Source organism: Cataglyphis hispanica, chromosome 21, assembly GCF_021464435.1.
Source record: "Cataglyphis hispanica isolate Lineage 1 chromosome 21, ULB_Chis1_1.0, whole genome shotgun sequence".
NCBI lineage: Eukaryota > Metazoa > Arthropoda > Insecta > Hymenoptera > Formicidae > Cataglyphis > Cataglyphis hispanica.
The window spans coordinates 2,842,707-2,856,880 of record NC_065974.1 but is presented as its reverse complement, the minus strand read 5'-3'; the positions used below and the strand labels follow the sequence as shown (position 1 = coordinate 2,856,880).

At 40.9% G+C, this 14,174-nt stretch overlaps 2 protein-coding genes across 4 annotated transcripts in view; both read left to right on the top strand.

The window, feature by feature from the left end:
* The window catches only part of LOC126857270 (uncharacterized), a 203,536-nt gene that overhangs the window by 75,099 nt on the left and 114,263 nt on the right, over window positions 1-14,174 (top strand). The window lies entirely within an intron of this gene.
* The window catches only part of LOC126857277 (ITG-like peptide), a 295,970-nt gene that overhangs the window by 182,498 nt on the left and 99,298 nt on the right, over window positions 1-14,174 (top strand). The window lies entirely within an intron of this gene.

Sequence of the window (14,174 nt, the reverse complement as noted above, 5' to 3'; positions counted from 1 at the left end):
AATACACTTGCTTATACTATCAGAAATAAGACAATTTTGAAGATTTATTGATATTAAGGGGAAATAGAATAAAGGATTTATCTTAAATTGCGTCCAATTAAAAATCCAATCGAGAATTTATTTAATCCAATTACAAGAATTTATATAAGAAATTTATGAAATAATTTTCGGCATTAAAATTATCATTGAAAATAAAAACTCATATCAACTCATTAAAATTTAGATAAATTCTATTTCAAATAATAAACCATATAATAAATCTATATAATAAATAAAAATCAAAGATTTTACGAGTAAAAAAAAAAAAATTATTTAGGAAACTAAATTTTTTAATAAATAATACATTTTTATTTTTATTTACATCGGCATTTGACTAAATTCATTTCAATTTTTACGAATTGGGAGAACTGGTAGATAAATATAAGAGATTATATAAAATTTCAATTTAATCTTTATATATTTCTAACCGTGTGACGCTCATTGCGCGCCGTCATTACAATCCAAACCGCATCCGCGCCCTTTCGAACTTCCTTTCAGAAATATGCGCGAAACCAGAAATGTCCGCTGCATCCTCGAAAGTCTCGCGGAATATCCGTCTCGAGAAGATGTTTCCATCGGTGAGGTGTTTCGCAACGGTGGTCGCCGGTTGCCCATTACGATGCACGCCGGTCGCGGCGCACGTACCTACGTATAATGGCAATCATGTTAATTACCGTAAGTAGAGCCGCGCGCGCAAGCGCCCAAGCCTGGCGTGGCCGCCTCTCTGCGCGTAGTGGTAACGGCGTGTGCCACTATTACGGGGCTCGTCTTACCGTGAACGCACGCTATTCATTCCCTCCGTACGCGAGTGAGCGCCCCTCTTCTCCCTTTATAAGAGGGATGCATGGGGGAGAAGGCGGAGGAGGAAGGCGGTCGTGCTCGAGAGAGGAAGGAAGGTCGGACGAACGAACCCAGGAGCTCTACACGCTCTCGGGTCTTACACAGACGGTTATATCCCTCCGTCCGTTTTCTCTGGCGAGCTTCCGGTTCGCGGTAATTAGGGGCCCCGCGAAGCGCACGTACCAAATCGGTCCCCCCGTTTTCTGCCGGTTTTCGCGGGACGTCACGTCAGTCGCGAGGCTTAATTACGATTTAATTCGATTAGCATTTTCCTGGGAATATCGGTCTTGCTGATTTTTATATGTATTTATTGTATTATAGTCGTTTAGATACGTTATCTGCGTAAACGTCTGGCATTTGTCATGCATCAAGAGAGCTAACACATTCGTCGCTTTTTATCTGTTTGTTTATACATATATTCATGTTTGGATATATTGAGATGAAGTTATTTAGTAATTTTAAGTTGTTGAGATAAATTTTATTTATCTGGGGTTTACATTATTCGATTTAATAAATAAACTCATTTATGCTTTTTAGTTTAATTAAATTTATTTATAATTAATTATATTTTTAATTAAATTTATTTACACGCACATTTGCACATTTTAAATCATTTTAATTTATTTAAAATAGTTTATTATTTCAATATATTTTCATTAACGGAGTTTGCACGCGATGCCGTTAAATATGAATTTTCATCGATATCATTATCGTTGTTGCCGACCGGAGATTAGATCCAATTTCGTAGAGGCGGAGATTGTAACTCCCAGATGTGACGGTATCGCGTGAAAAATGGGTTCGCAGTAGTCGATGTATCTCGCGAAAGCGTGCATTAAGGTCGATTCTAATTGGCGCCGATTTAATTAGGCTCGCCAGCGTGACGGTTAGCAATAGGCCAGGTCTAAGTCGGAGGTAAGAGAATGTCGGCGTGCGTTATTAAGACACGTTAGCCTTCCTCGTCGTCACGGAAGCTGACCGCACGCCGCATTCTCTTTCGACCCCCCTTGCAATTGCAGCTAGGGAAGTGCCGAAGTCACGAGCCGCGTTAAAATTGAAACTAATTACGGCGCAATGTGGAAACGTACAAATACTGCTATAAATATTAAAGCATAGACGGAGAGATTAGTATCCATAATTCTAATACTCGAGATGGAATGTTATATTATCTACGTTTTATAAATATTTAAGAAAAATTATATATATGAAACAGTATAAAATTATTAATATTCCAAGAAAAGTATATTTATAATATAAAGAAATATTTTTTTTTTAAATATTTTATTATGTAGAAAAATAAATTATGTTTATAGAAGAAAATATGGATTGATCAATAAAAATTTTTTTGATTAAACGAATATTACCTATGTTAAAAAGTATTGTTCCTGTATATTTGTTCACAGAAATATTCACCTTTTTATTTATTCGATTTAAAAATTAATAAGAACGGAATGAGAACACTGATATGGGCACGTGACAGACGCCCGTTAAATTAAAAATTTAATAAGTTTAATAACTGAATAAACCAAGGTCAACCAATGGAAAAAAGAAAAAAAAACATTAAAATGTCTGTAATGGCACCGTGAATTTAAGCTATTATAGTTACTTTTTAATAAATTATTGGCGATATTTCGAAATATGATAATAGCGCGATAGAAACACGTTGAACAATTTATGTTATTAATTTTATTAATGTAAATTTTAGTAAAAAATTAGATTATTATACCGAACAGAAATTTCAGCCAGTATAGCTAGCGCAAATTTTTTACATCAATTGTCGCATTTCTTTGTCAAATAGCATTAAAATTTGAAAAAAAATCGACCAGTATGAAAATATAGCAGTACATTTTATTGGAACGAAATACAGCTTCCTCTTTTATACGCGAGAATCAGATGCGGCTGATATCTAACCGGAGGTGGAACAGCTTATGGTTGAGTTGAAATTCGGTCGAGTGCAGCGGCATCAACGAGACTAGAGTCTAGCCAATTAATTACCGCGAAAGGAAGGAAGAAGCCAAGATCACGGACGCGGGAGGTGCGCTTGAACTTCCACGCGAATCTCTCGCGATGTGCTTGAGCCGCCGAGCGTGTCGTTCGCATATAATTAGTAGTGGTCTAAGATTCGATTATGTCTCGTTTCTGTTTCTCCTTCTTATTTCACGTCTCGCAATTTTCTCTCTCTCTCTCTCTCTCTCTCCCTTTCTTTTTAATTCTTTTTTTTGTTCACGAAGCAAAAAAGTAATTCGGCATGTCTGCTACGTCTTGCCTTCTTTTATTTATTTAACAGGCCAGGAAGCCGTTAATTTTTCCGACAGTTTTGCGGTAACTAATTGAAGGTCAGGACGCAACCGAGTCTCTTAACTGGGGAACGCTGCGCTGTAAGCGCCCGTTTCCGGTTCCGCGGATCGACTTTCATAACTCTGCGATATCTCCGACTGAAATCTGGTTAACGATATAATTATGAGAGTTTAATTTAATATGATTTAATGCGACATTACTATATAACAGTGCTAGATTAGGAAGTGTCGACTTTTGTGACGGAAAGAGGGAGAAACTGTATCTCGAAAATAATCTCGAAAATTCTCTTCGAGTTTAGTCAAAAGGAGAAGGAAATATATTCCGGAACCATATAAATCACATTTTTTTATTGTAACCAGAACTACAAAGATAGATTTTCATGAATAGTTTTTACCATGTCATCTGTTCTGAAACATCATACATTTTAAACGTTCAGAACCTACTTTTCGTGAGATGAAGTCTTATTGCATATAATAAACATTAGTAAATTTAATGACAATATTGTATTACGTATCACAATAATTTTTTATTTTTATTTAAAACTTGTGGACAAAACAAAAAAATGCATTCTCGCGGGAAATATTTATGTCTGTTTACATCAGCGCGATTTATCATTAAAAACGAGTTTCACTTGACTCGTATAAAGATGTACACGATGCTCAAGAAGGCATGGAAAAACGTTCGAGACGCAGAGAACGCATGGCGTAATAAATCTAACTCGAATCGCTCGTAAGCGTATGGGATACGCGCCGGCATTGTGGTCACTCTCGCGACGCAGTCAGCATATCGTAAAATAAAATTTGTAGCGCCGCGTGTCACATCGACGTGGATGTAATTGTCGACGAGTGTGTATCGTAAACATTACACATGTGTAACTAACGCTCGACAACCGCGACGTAAATGAAATATGATTTAAGATCGAATCGTCTCTCGTAACAAACCTCTGTCCCTCTCCTTCTCTTGATATCTCTATTATATTTTAATCTCTTTATTATATTATCATAATTTAATTATAATTTACAAAACATCGCGTAATGACATGAGCGAAATTTATTAAAAGAAATAATAATCAAATAATTCACCGAAAGCTGGAATATTTGTCTGGGAACGTTGCGAGTAATAGACTCGAAATTCTCATTTAACGACAAATGATAGTTTGCTATTTGATACTTCCTATGCATCGTACGCCTTATACTTTGCTCGTTACGGACACGACGTCGTGTGTGTCTCGATTCACACGAGTCTCCCGATGCATCCGAAAGAGCGAGAGGGAACTGCGTGATGGCCAGTCAGCGGTCGTTGCCGGACACGAATCTACCTTCGCAATTTATTTCCCGCGCGCAATTCTCGAAAAGGATGAGCGTCGTGTGTCTCGTCTCCGCGTCCGTCTGGCAAGAAAATCGCGGCCAACGAGAATGTCGGCGTCTCATGAATGGCGGAACGTAAAGCTGAATGAAGGAGGTGAAGTAGGGTGAGGAGGTTGAGGCGGAGGAGGTGGAGGAAGAAGAAGAAGAGGAGAAGAAGAGAGGAGTCTCCACCTTCATTCGAGCGGTCACATAACGTGACGTGTGAGCGATGCTTACTCTCCCACAACGATGAGCGGTAGTAGATGATGCTATAATGGTTGGGAGTCGGACATGTGAGCGCGCGCAGACAGGAAGTCCAGGTTCCCTACGTTACGAAGATGCGAGGAGTCACGCGGATCTTCGCATGGGGGCCCTGCAAACCTCTCCTACGTGTCACGCAACTCATTCACGAGCTTTTCCACGTTGCATTAAGCTCCATTACCTGGCCGCGCGACTGCTCAATACACACCGGTATCATACACAGTGCATACGAGTGCTTTACCGTTTTGAAAAATTAATTGCCCGCATGATATCCGCGAGAAGGAGCGTGAGGCACGCCTCGCGTTATTCCATTTTAAACACCGGGTGAGTTAATATTCGTAATCGTCGCTTTTAACGCATACTTGCCAGCTATCGCTGCGTATCTTCGCAAATCATTAATGTAATGACACTCCTGCCGCACTTAATAGGCACGCGCTATCTGGAAATCCAATATTTATTCGCTGTTCGCTGTTTAGAATAAATTGTTTTACTGAGAGATTAGACAAATGATACTTGTTACAATAATAATTACAATTTATAAACAAGATACAATGAAGAAATGAAATATGTAAAAGATTTTTTTTTTTAAGAATTAATTAATATTAATAATATGTTTTTTCATTTTTTTTGCGACGATTTTGTAATCGAATCAAAGATTATTTCCGCTATTACCAGTGACTTATATTTTTCTATCGAGCCGTTCTAAAACGCGAAAGACGCGCCTCCGGCTTGAGTAATACCTTACGTCATTAGATCGTATAGGATATGAATTTTGTGAAATGGCAAATATTAGCTTCGGGACGTCGTCATCGATCAGCCGCGATCCCGTCTTGCGTATGTGTCGTTCACCCGCCGAGAGGAAATCGCGACGCGTTGCGTAAGCGAGCGCATTATCGTCGTTACGCGACGGGTTACAATTTCATTCACAAAGTGCCAGCTCCCTCTCGCTCGTTCGCGTTTACTTTCTCCAGACGGGTTCCTGTCGAGGGAGCCTGTCCCCCGATCCCCCCGGCTTCCTTTATTCCTCTTCTCCTCCTCCTCCTACCTCCTCCATCATCCCTGTCGCGCCGTGGCGGAGGACGACTCGGCGACGCGCGGTGCTCTTGTCGGCGATTGTTACGTCAGAAAAAAGCCGTCGCGGGCAAAAAGCGTGGATAATTTAAATTACATTTCTCATCATAACCCGCGAGCCGGTTAAACCAACACCGGCTTTTTGCCCCGGTGCACCGCGAGTCGGCTCGAGCGAATGGGCGCCCGCCTGCCACGCCGAGGTGATTCCGCTGCTCTGTCCTTCTCTAGCTCTTTGTCCTTCGCTGCTCTTCGCGTCTATTCCTCCTCTTCTCATCCCTGTCTTTCGTACCATCTGTCCTTGCTCTTCTCACCTGCGTCTTCTCACACGCGTCCAACCGCATTGACCACTCACTAGTGGTTCACCATCGTTTGTAAAAATTGAAATTTTCCTTTGTCTCGTTCGATCGAGGAATATTCAAAAGGGAGAAGGGGTCGAGACTGTCGCCCCAAGTTTTCCTTATCAAAAATCGTACAGCACTTCGGATAAGCGATAAATTTCGTTCTTCAGAAACCCACGGAGAATGTAACTAGACAAATGCTGAGAGATGACAAAGCGCACGTTTAATGAATCCCTTCGTTAAATCGTTGTAAATTATTGCACGATATGTCTAACGTTTCGTGAGGACGCGCATTCATTGCTTTTTCATCGCCCCGAGTCCTCAGCGGGGATCCCTGAAACCGGGTTCCGGTAAGAGGTTCTTGGAGAGTTCGTGCGGAGAAGCGACTCAAGTTAGCGGCCCGGTCGTCGCCGTCGTCGTCCACCACGACCAGTAGCCTCCTGGGGACCTCGTTATCGGTACGATGTTGATATATGGCGTGCATTGCTCCTCCATCCACGCCCTCCGCGTCGCGCGGCGAGAGAGCGAGAGTTCTTGTTACACGTAACGCCGAGGCCTCTTCGGGATATTCAGGCCCATTGTTCCGACCGCCCTCTGTGGTGGAGGCTGACGCCGCTCGTTCATGAGATACTGTCTTATTATAAGGAGGCAATATCAAGACTCCCTCGTCTCACATTTGTAGACACGCCGTAACATTCTTTATTTTTTATAACAACCGAGAAACAAAATTCGATTAATCTATTAAAGCCCCTCTCCATATCTCGAAATTTCTTTTTTCAAGAAATTCTGCTGTTCTCAGCAAACAAGATTTTTTGGATATTGTTGTTATAATTTCGATAATTTTGTTAAATAATACAGATATAAGTGGATTAATAAATGTTTCTTATATACAACAGCAATTTAAAAAAGGCTCTTGTGATCATTTTTATTATTTATTTATGAAATGATATTTTTATTATTTACTATATTATTTTTTATATAATTGTTAATTTCAATAAGAATTAGAGTTCTATATATTAATATTGCTCTTAGATATTTATGCGCGATGAAATATCAATCATCGCTTTCATACTGAAGCGTCAATCATATAGATGTTCCGAGTATGAATGTTAGAACAAGAGGAAAGATTATACTAGAGATAATAACAGCAACGAGCGTGAATCGCGTCTCATGAATAATGCAATAACGGACAGATTTATTAATTGCACGATACAGAAGCTGCGATATTCCCGCGAACATGCAAATTTGCTCGCAAACGCATCACATCTCGCATTGTTCCCCGTGCCATTTCTCGTCTGTATTAGACACTAAGTGCAATATATTTGCCTTGGAAAGTAAGGAAAAGCGTGTTTCTTAAGTCAGATAAGAGCTTTAGCGCCATTGCGTCACATAATCGTAAAGTACTATTCTTTATTTCGACCACGGTTTTGTTTCTTTATTTTATACATGCAACTTTAGATAAAAATGTCTGCTGTCGGGAGTTTTCAGTCGTAAAACTTATAAAGATCGCGATAATCGGCATTTCCATAAAGAACTTGCCGTTATACAAAATCTTGTGTACAAAGGATAATAACGTTTTTGTTATCGTAAAATCAAAGAGAAAAATGAGAATGGTCGTGTATATTAATACCAATCGTGTACATAAGGAAAGGTGTAGGATTCGTATAAAGAGCGTTCTCATCTATTTTAAATAATAAATAAATAATAAAAAAATAAATAAATATAAATAATAAATAAAGTTAAAACAAGAAGTGTATTAAATTGAGAGAATTATACATTGATATATTTGTGAGATGGATTAAAAGAATTTTTGACATTTACGCGTTAAGAGAAAAAAAAAGGTCTACAACACTGGAGATAATTTCCTCGAATGTTGGAAAATGTCGGCATTTTTGTGACTCCTTCTTGGCAGTCTTCGAGATACACGTATACCTCCGATTGCCTCGCCGAGGGACAATTGTAGGGCTTATATGGCGGGCGCGATCCGACATAAATCAAAGAGCTAATATACTGCGAGGCCCCGATAATGTGCAGCCGTCGCGGAGTAGTCTTTTTATCGGCGACGTAAGACAATACGCATTTACATACGCGCGAGAGAAAAGGGCATTACATACGCTCGCGTTAGCGCGGCCTGTGTGAAAGAGAGGAGGGATCTCTTTCTCTCTCTCTCTCTCTCTCTCTCTCTCTCATTCGGGCTCGCTTCTTCCCCGCTTTCGCCGCGCCGATCCTCCACGTTTCGCCGTTGCATCGCGGCTCTCGAAATGGCATATGGCATGTATAGCTTATTGGAGCGAAGGCCGCGCCAGGCGCAGCAATTACCGTGCTTTTGCCCGCCGGCTTCTGCGGATGCACCTCGATGAGGCTCGGCCTTGCGCGTCCCTTTTCTCTCCCCGGATGCAGCTCCTCGAACGCTCTCCTCGCCCTTCTCTTGCATACGAACGGCAAAAGTGTGTCATAAACGCAATCGTTTTTCGCTTAACGAAAAATAATGGCTGAATATAAAATCATTGAATATTTTTGATATTTATACTTTGGATGTAGTCTGTTCAGAATATGAATTAATAATGTTTTTTTTCTTAGTATTTTTGGGATTATTCAACATTTATGAAATTTTATTTTTTAAAGTGTATGATATTTTCTCGATGACAAGTAGAAGCGAGGCTTGTGACGGCATTCTTCCTAGACGATTGATTAAACGCGGTCCCGATTAACATCCTGCCGAAGAAGGAATCGCGGAAAGGAAGAATTACAAGAAGCTACTCGTGTCTCAGAAGGGTTAACGAACGTCCCCTTGAATCGCGTTCGTACATAATGCAGAGAGAGAAAGAGAGAGAAAGCGTTCGGCGGTCGGATCGAAAGCAAGAGGAGGGAGAGAGAGGGAGCCTCGCGGTTTACGGGGACCGCGGGTTGACGTAGAAGAATTTAGGGGCGACGGCAAGAGCAAAGGCCCAGTTCGCGAGCGGCCAAGTCCCTTTGAAGTCTAAAAACAATGGCATTGTCTCTTCAGTCTAGCGAAAGGCCACGTCCCTCTCTTTTTCTCATTCTTCCCGTCTCCTTCTTTGCGGTCGGTCCTGCTTTTTAGATCCTTTCCCTCCGCTCTCGGCTCGCGGGGCCGGTAAGGGTAATCGAATCAATTTATACTTTTCATTTACATCGTACACTTGGGATAATACTCGAGATTTATGCAAATTTCTGTATTTACTTTTGAGAGCATCCGTCGAATGTGAATATACAAGCAACAAAGATACGAGCCACTCTCCTCCGACATAGTTCTAAGCTAGTGAAGAATTGTATATTATTCGCGGAATAATAAATTTTTTTGTCAAAGTCAAAAAAGCAAATATTAATTATCATATGCCTTAAATCGCGTAATGCCTTTATCTTATACACAGCGACGAATATAAGTGTGCCATTATCTACCGAATTCCAAGACGCATCTGCGCCATGCAGGTGCACGCGGAGTTGCGAATCTCTTTTTCTGCTTTCGGGGATATAGAAAGGTACGGAGTTTTCGTAGCCGAAGGGCCACGCGATCCATAAGGGCAATTGGTGGCCAATTTACATTTTTTCATTTACATGGCCGGTACCGCGAAACGTTTCGAGACAAGATCGCCCTGTATCGCTCTGCCTCTGGCGGGACGTGGATGCTGACAAACGACGCGTCCTACCGATTGGCCGCATCGGAGGCAGAAATCCGGGCCCCCGGTCGTTATTTCGGCGCGGCTTCCAGGAGCAGGAAATATGTGGATTCGGCATGTCCGTCCGTCTGTCCGTTCATCCGTCCTGGTAGCCAGACCGAGGCTATTAGGGCTCGCATAAGAGCGTTCTCCTTTTGTCACGGTCGGAATTTATTCGTTTCGATTCGGCGGAATCTTCCTCTCCTCGTCAAAAAAGAAGCCGATCTGTCACGAAGTCCCAGACGATATACCCCTCTCTCCGCCCTTTTGTTACCTTTTCCGTTTCGCCGAGAATTTCGAATTCCCAATACGCTCACCTCGTGAATTGGCTTCTGCGCACTCAATGTCACTCATCGATCCTGATGTACGATATTTCGCACGTAAATAGAATCACGGTCGATTCGGTGTAATCAGAGAATGCGATCTGTATAAGAATATTGCGTAATAGAAAAAATTATCATTTTTTTTTTCAATTTGATATCAAATAGATAATTCTTATCGCCATCTTGAGGAGTATTTTTGCCGGCATCAATAAAATATATTATAATTACAAATTTGTAATTTTTAAAAAAATTTACTTGCACCATAGTTGTTTTTTCGAAAAGAAAGAATTAAATTAATGAATTCAAAATTTTATTTTTTAGCAATACATTTTTTATATGTATATTTGGTTTTGAGCTTAGTAAAAATACTTTTTATTGCTGTCACAAATTTATAGATTTAAATTTTGGCAGAGATTGAATTATATGGATTTAAAACGATAGTAGTGCAAATTATAACACCAGTCCATCCGCTGTGAGATCACGTTTCACGAGAAAGAGAGAGAGGGAGAGAGAGAGAGTTTGCACAAAACATGCCGTGCATAAAAAAACCATACGTCTCTCCGTCGCCAGCGCACGAATACGCGCCGCGCTCGCGATCCAATTAAGAAAGCGCGACTCGAGTGCATCGCGGCGGTGCCTTCGTTTCGCCTCTTAAGGAACTGGCCGCAATTAATGAGTGCCCCGGATGGAAATCGAATTGAGAAATTCCGACGGCGCGCACCTTTGGACTTTCTGACGGGGGCAGGAGGGAAGAGGGGGAGAGGAGACGAGAAGGACCTGAGGGCATCCGGCCCCGGATTGGACCTACGGATAGTGCGTACATACGTACGGTAGCACGAAAACATTTATCGAACGACACCGCTCTTCAGTCCCTTCTCCCGTCCGCTCCCTCTTTATTGATCGTCGCAATTAACGGAGTGCGTCTCATTAATTGTGCCACCGGACCTTAATTAGGAATCATCAATTCGCGAAGTCCGGCGCTTTTACGTGGTAACTCTCGCCGTATATGATTAACACTGGACTGGCGGGCGAAGAAACTTGAAACTGCGTTTGCGTGTTGTAAATATATAGATTCTAGAGGTTCGGTTGTATTTGTTGGGATGGTTGAATTTATAAATATGAATACCTAAATGGCTAAATCAAGTCTCAACAATCATTTAAAAGATAATTTTTTTGCAGTTAATAAAACGCTAATTTATAAGTTTGCATTAAAATTATATGAAGCATTTAAATATTGATAATATATATGACTAGAAATCTCAGAGAAAAGTATTTTGAGATAAAATATAAATTGTTGAGAAAAAATGATTAACTTATGCGTTTAAATAATTAATTTTATACATGGGAAAAGGAGAAAGGAGAATGAGAGAGAGGAATAGAGAGAGAGAGAGAGAGAGAGAAGAAAAAAATTTGTGTTATGATAGTAATATAAATAATAATAATAATAATAACATAAATGGTTGAAACTCGAAGGACCTTTTTCTTTTCATCTCTGGCGGATTTACATCTTCTGGCTTTCGTGACTCGAGAATCAGCAAGTCTGCCCAGCACATGCGTACGGTCATGCTCGCCGCGTGAGTCCGTGCGTGTGATTTCTCCAGAATATCCCTCTCTGCATGTCTGCGCTTTTTCCCGTTCTTCACGATTTATATTAACCGAGAGTATTTATAGGGACGTATTAATCGCTATCGCTTGTTTAATAAAGTTACGGCATGTCCACTCGAGCCCGATTCATTTCGTTTTCGAAATTAGCACCGCCGGCAGCCACGATGCAAAGAGTCCCGTGCGGATATTGGAAACAGCGAAGATAAAATAATATTAATAAGTAGCACATATCAAGCGTGGTTTTTTCAAGAGAAACTGAGATAGCTAAGCATAGAGAGCTTCATGGGGGGAGACGAGAAATATATTTTTATGTATAAGCAATGTGCGCCTGGCTGCATACTGACTCGCTCTACTTTCTGATTTACGTTTATTTAAGGAAATATAATTAAGTTGTCTTTTTCTCTAGTTTTTTTTATATTTTAACAAAAGAAAAAAGAAAAAAAAAACGTTTAATGTAGCAAAATACAGCAAGACTTTTTCGATTAATGTAATAATTTGCAAAACAACACATATGTACATTTCTCGTTTATATATAAGATATTATTTATTCGTTAAAACACAGGACAGAGTATAAGAGTAATAATATACTTACATAAAACGATAAAAATGTCCAGCCCACTCTCGCGATTGTACGCGGCTAAAAGGCAACCGAGAAAAATCGATGATGTAATGGGCAGTTTCCATAGTAATTGGCTACAATTACGCACGTAAAGCGCGAAAGTTTTCTTCCGATCAAAGTAGCCGGTCGGCTCGCTCGGTTATTGCTTTGGATCGGCGGGGTCGCGGGTCAACGGCCAAGGCGAGTGATTCGACTTTTTTATTAATTATTTCAGGCCATTAGAAAAATGCTAACATGCCGAGTTAATTCCGAGTCAATTCAGTAATGTGTACGCTCAATTTTCCATTTCTCATTTCTTTTATGCGGCCGTCGCAGCTTCCCCTAAGCGACGGCAACAATCCTAATTACGATCGACGCCGCATTCCGTCGCGGACGGAAAGGTCAGGACGGGAAAAGGAACGCGTCCAAGGAGTATCTTAACGAGTGTATCTTTCTCCGCGTAGCAGGCCGGAACGGAGGGCATAATGAATCAATCTTAACGCTTGTAAGGGCGCGCGCATCCCGCGAAAGGGACGAAGCCGAAACAGTCTTGATGAGATAATGGGCACTTCGATTGTAATTGGCCACATTCACGCGCGTAGCATGAAATTTTTCAGGCTGCATGAAGCCCAGCCGGCCGAGGCTCGCTACTGCTGATGCTTTCGATGCGGCAGGGTCATAGTTCAGAGGTTTAAAGCGGAGGTCTTCCCACACACATTCATATAAAACGGCTCACTTTTACGCACTTGGATGCTCGAGTAAGCAAGTGCAATTATCTTCGTAAAAGCATCGCTTTACAGCGAAACAGATGCAGAGATCGCATTTTGCAAAGATTGCTTGGATGTTATTCTCGTAAAAAAAAAATTATACATGTAGAACTTATAGTGTAAGTTGGAAGATTTATTAACAATTGCGTATTAATTTATCTTTGACATTACATACATACATATATATATATATATATATATGTGGACGAATTGTTTCGTCATCCGTTATTTTTGATGCAATAATGTATTTAAAGTAATCCATAAATAAACATTCTCTGGATTAGTAATCTTTTTTGATTTGAATTACAACGCGCTCAGACAAACATGACCATTGAAAAGTATGCGAATGAGTTATTTTGTTCAATATACATATATAGCACAAAGCATACTGGGAAAACGCAATGACAACAATTTTTTCTATCGATTCTAGAGAATGACAACTTATCGTTTTTCCAAAAGCTAAGGATGTCGTAACAACATCTCGTGGTAAACGAAAACGTGGTAACGAAAACGCTTTTACGTTAAACACAGCATCGTAAAGAACAAAGTTGGAAAAGATGAGACGACACGCGTATATACACACACACACACACATATATATATATATATATATTTTTTTTTGCTCGATCTCTTTCTCGACGCGTGGGTCGGCTTTTACGCTTTTCATACATATGCCTCGCACACGTGTATAACTCGCATTGAGCGGCTGCCGCGCCGGCTGACATTTGAGAGAGGAAAAAGGCGAGAAAGAAGGCGAAAGAGAGAAAGAGGGAAGGCGGGATAGAGAAAGAGAAACGCGCGGGGCAGTGCGGCAGTGAACGAAAAGAGAGGAGGAAGCGGCTTGTGGTAGTAGGGAGGAGAACGTAGAAGAGGCAGAGGGGTGAGAGCGGATCGGAGGGATCGAGAGGGTCAGAGGTCACGGGTCGTACGGCATAGCCCTGACCTTCGACCTTATCCCCCTTCCAGTTTCTCTCGAGACCCCGTGCAGACCCCTACCAAGCTCAGAGCTCTCTA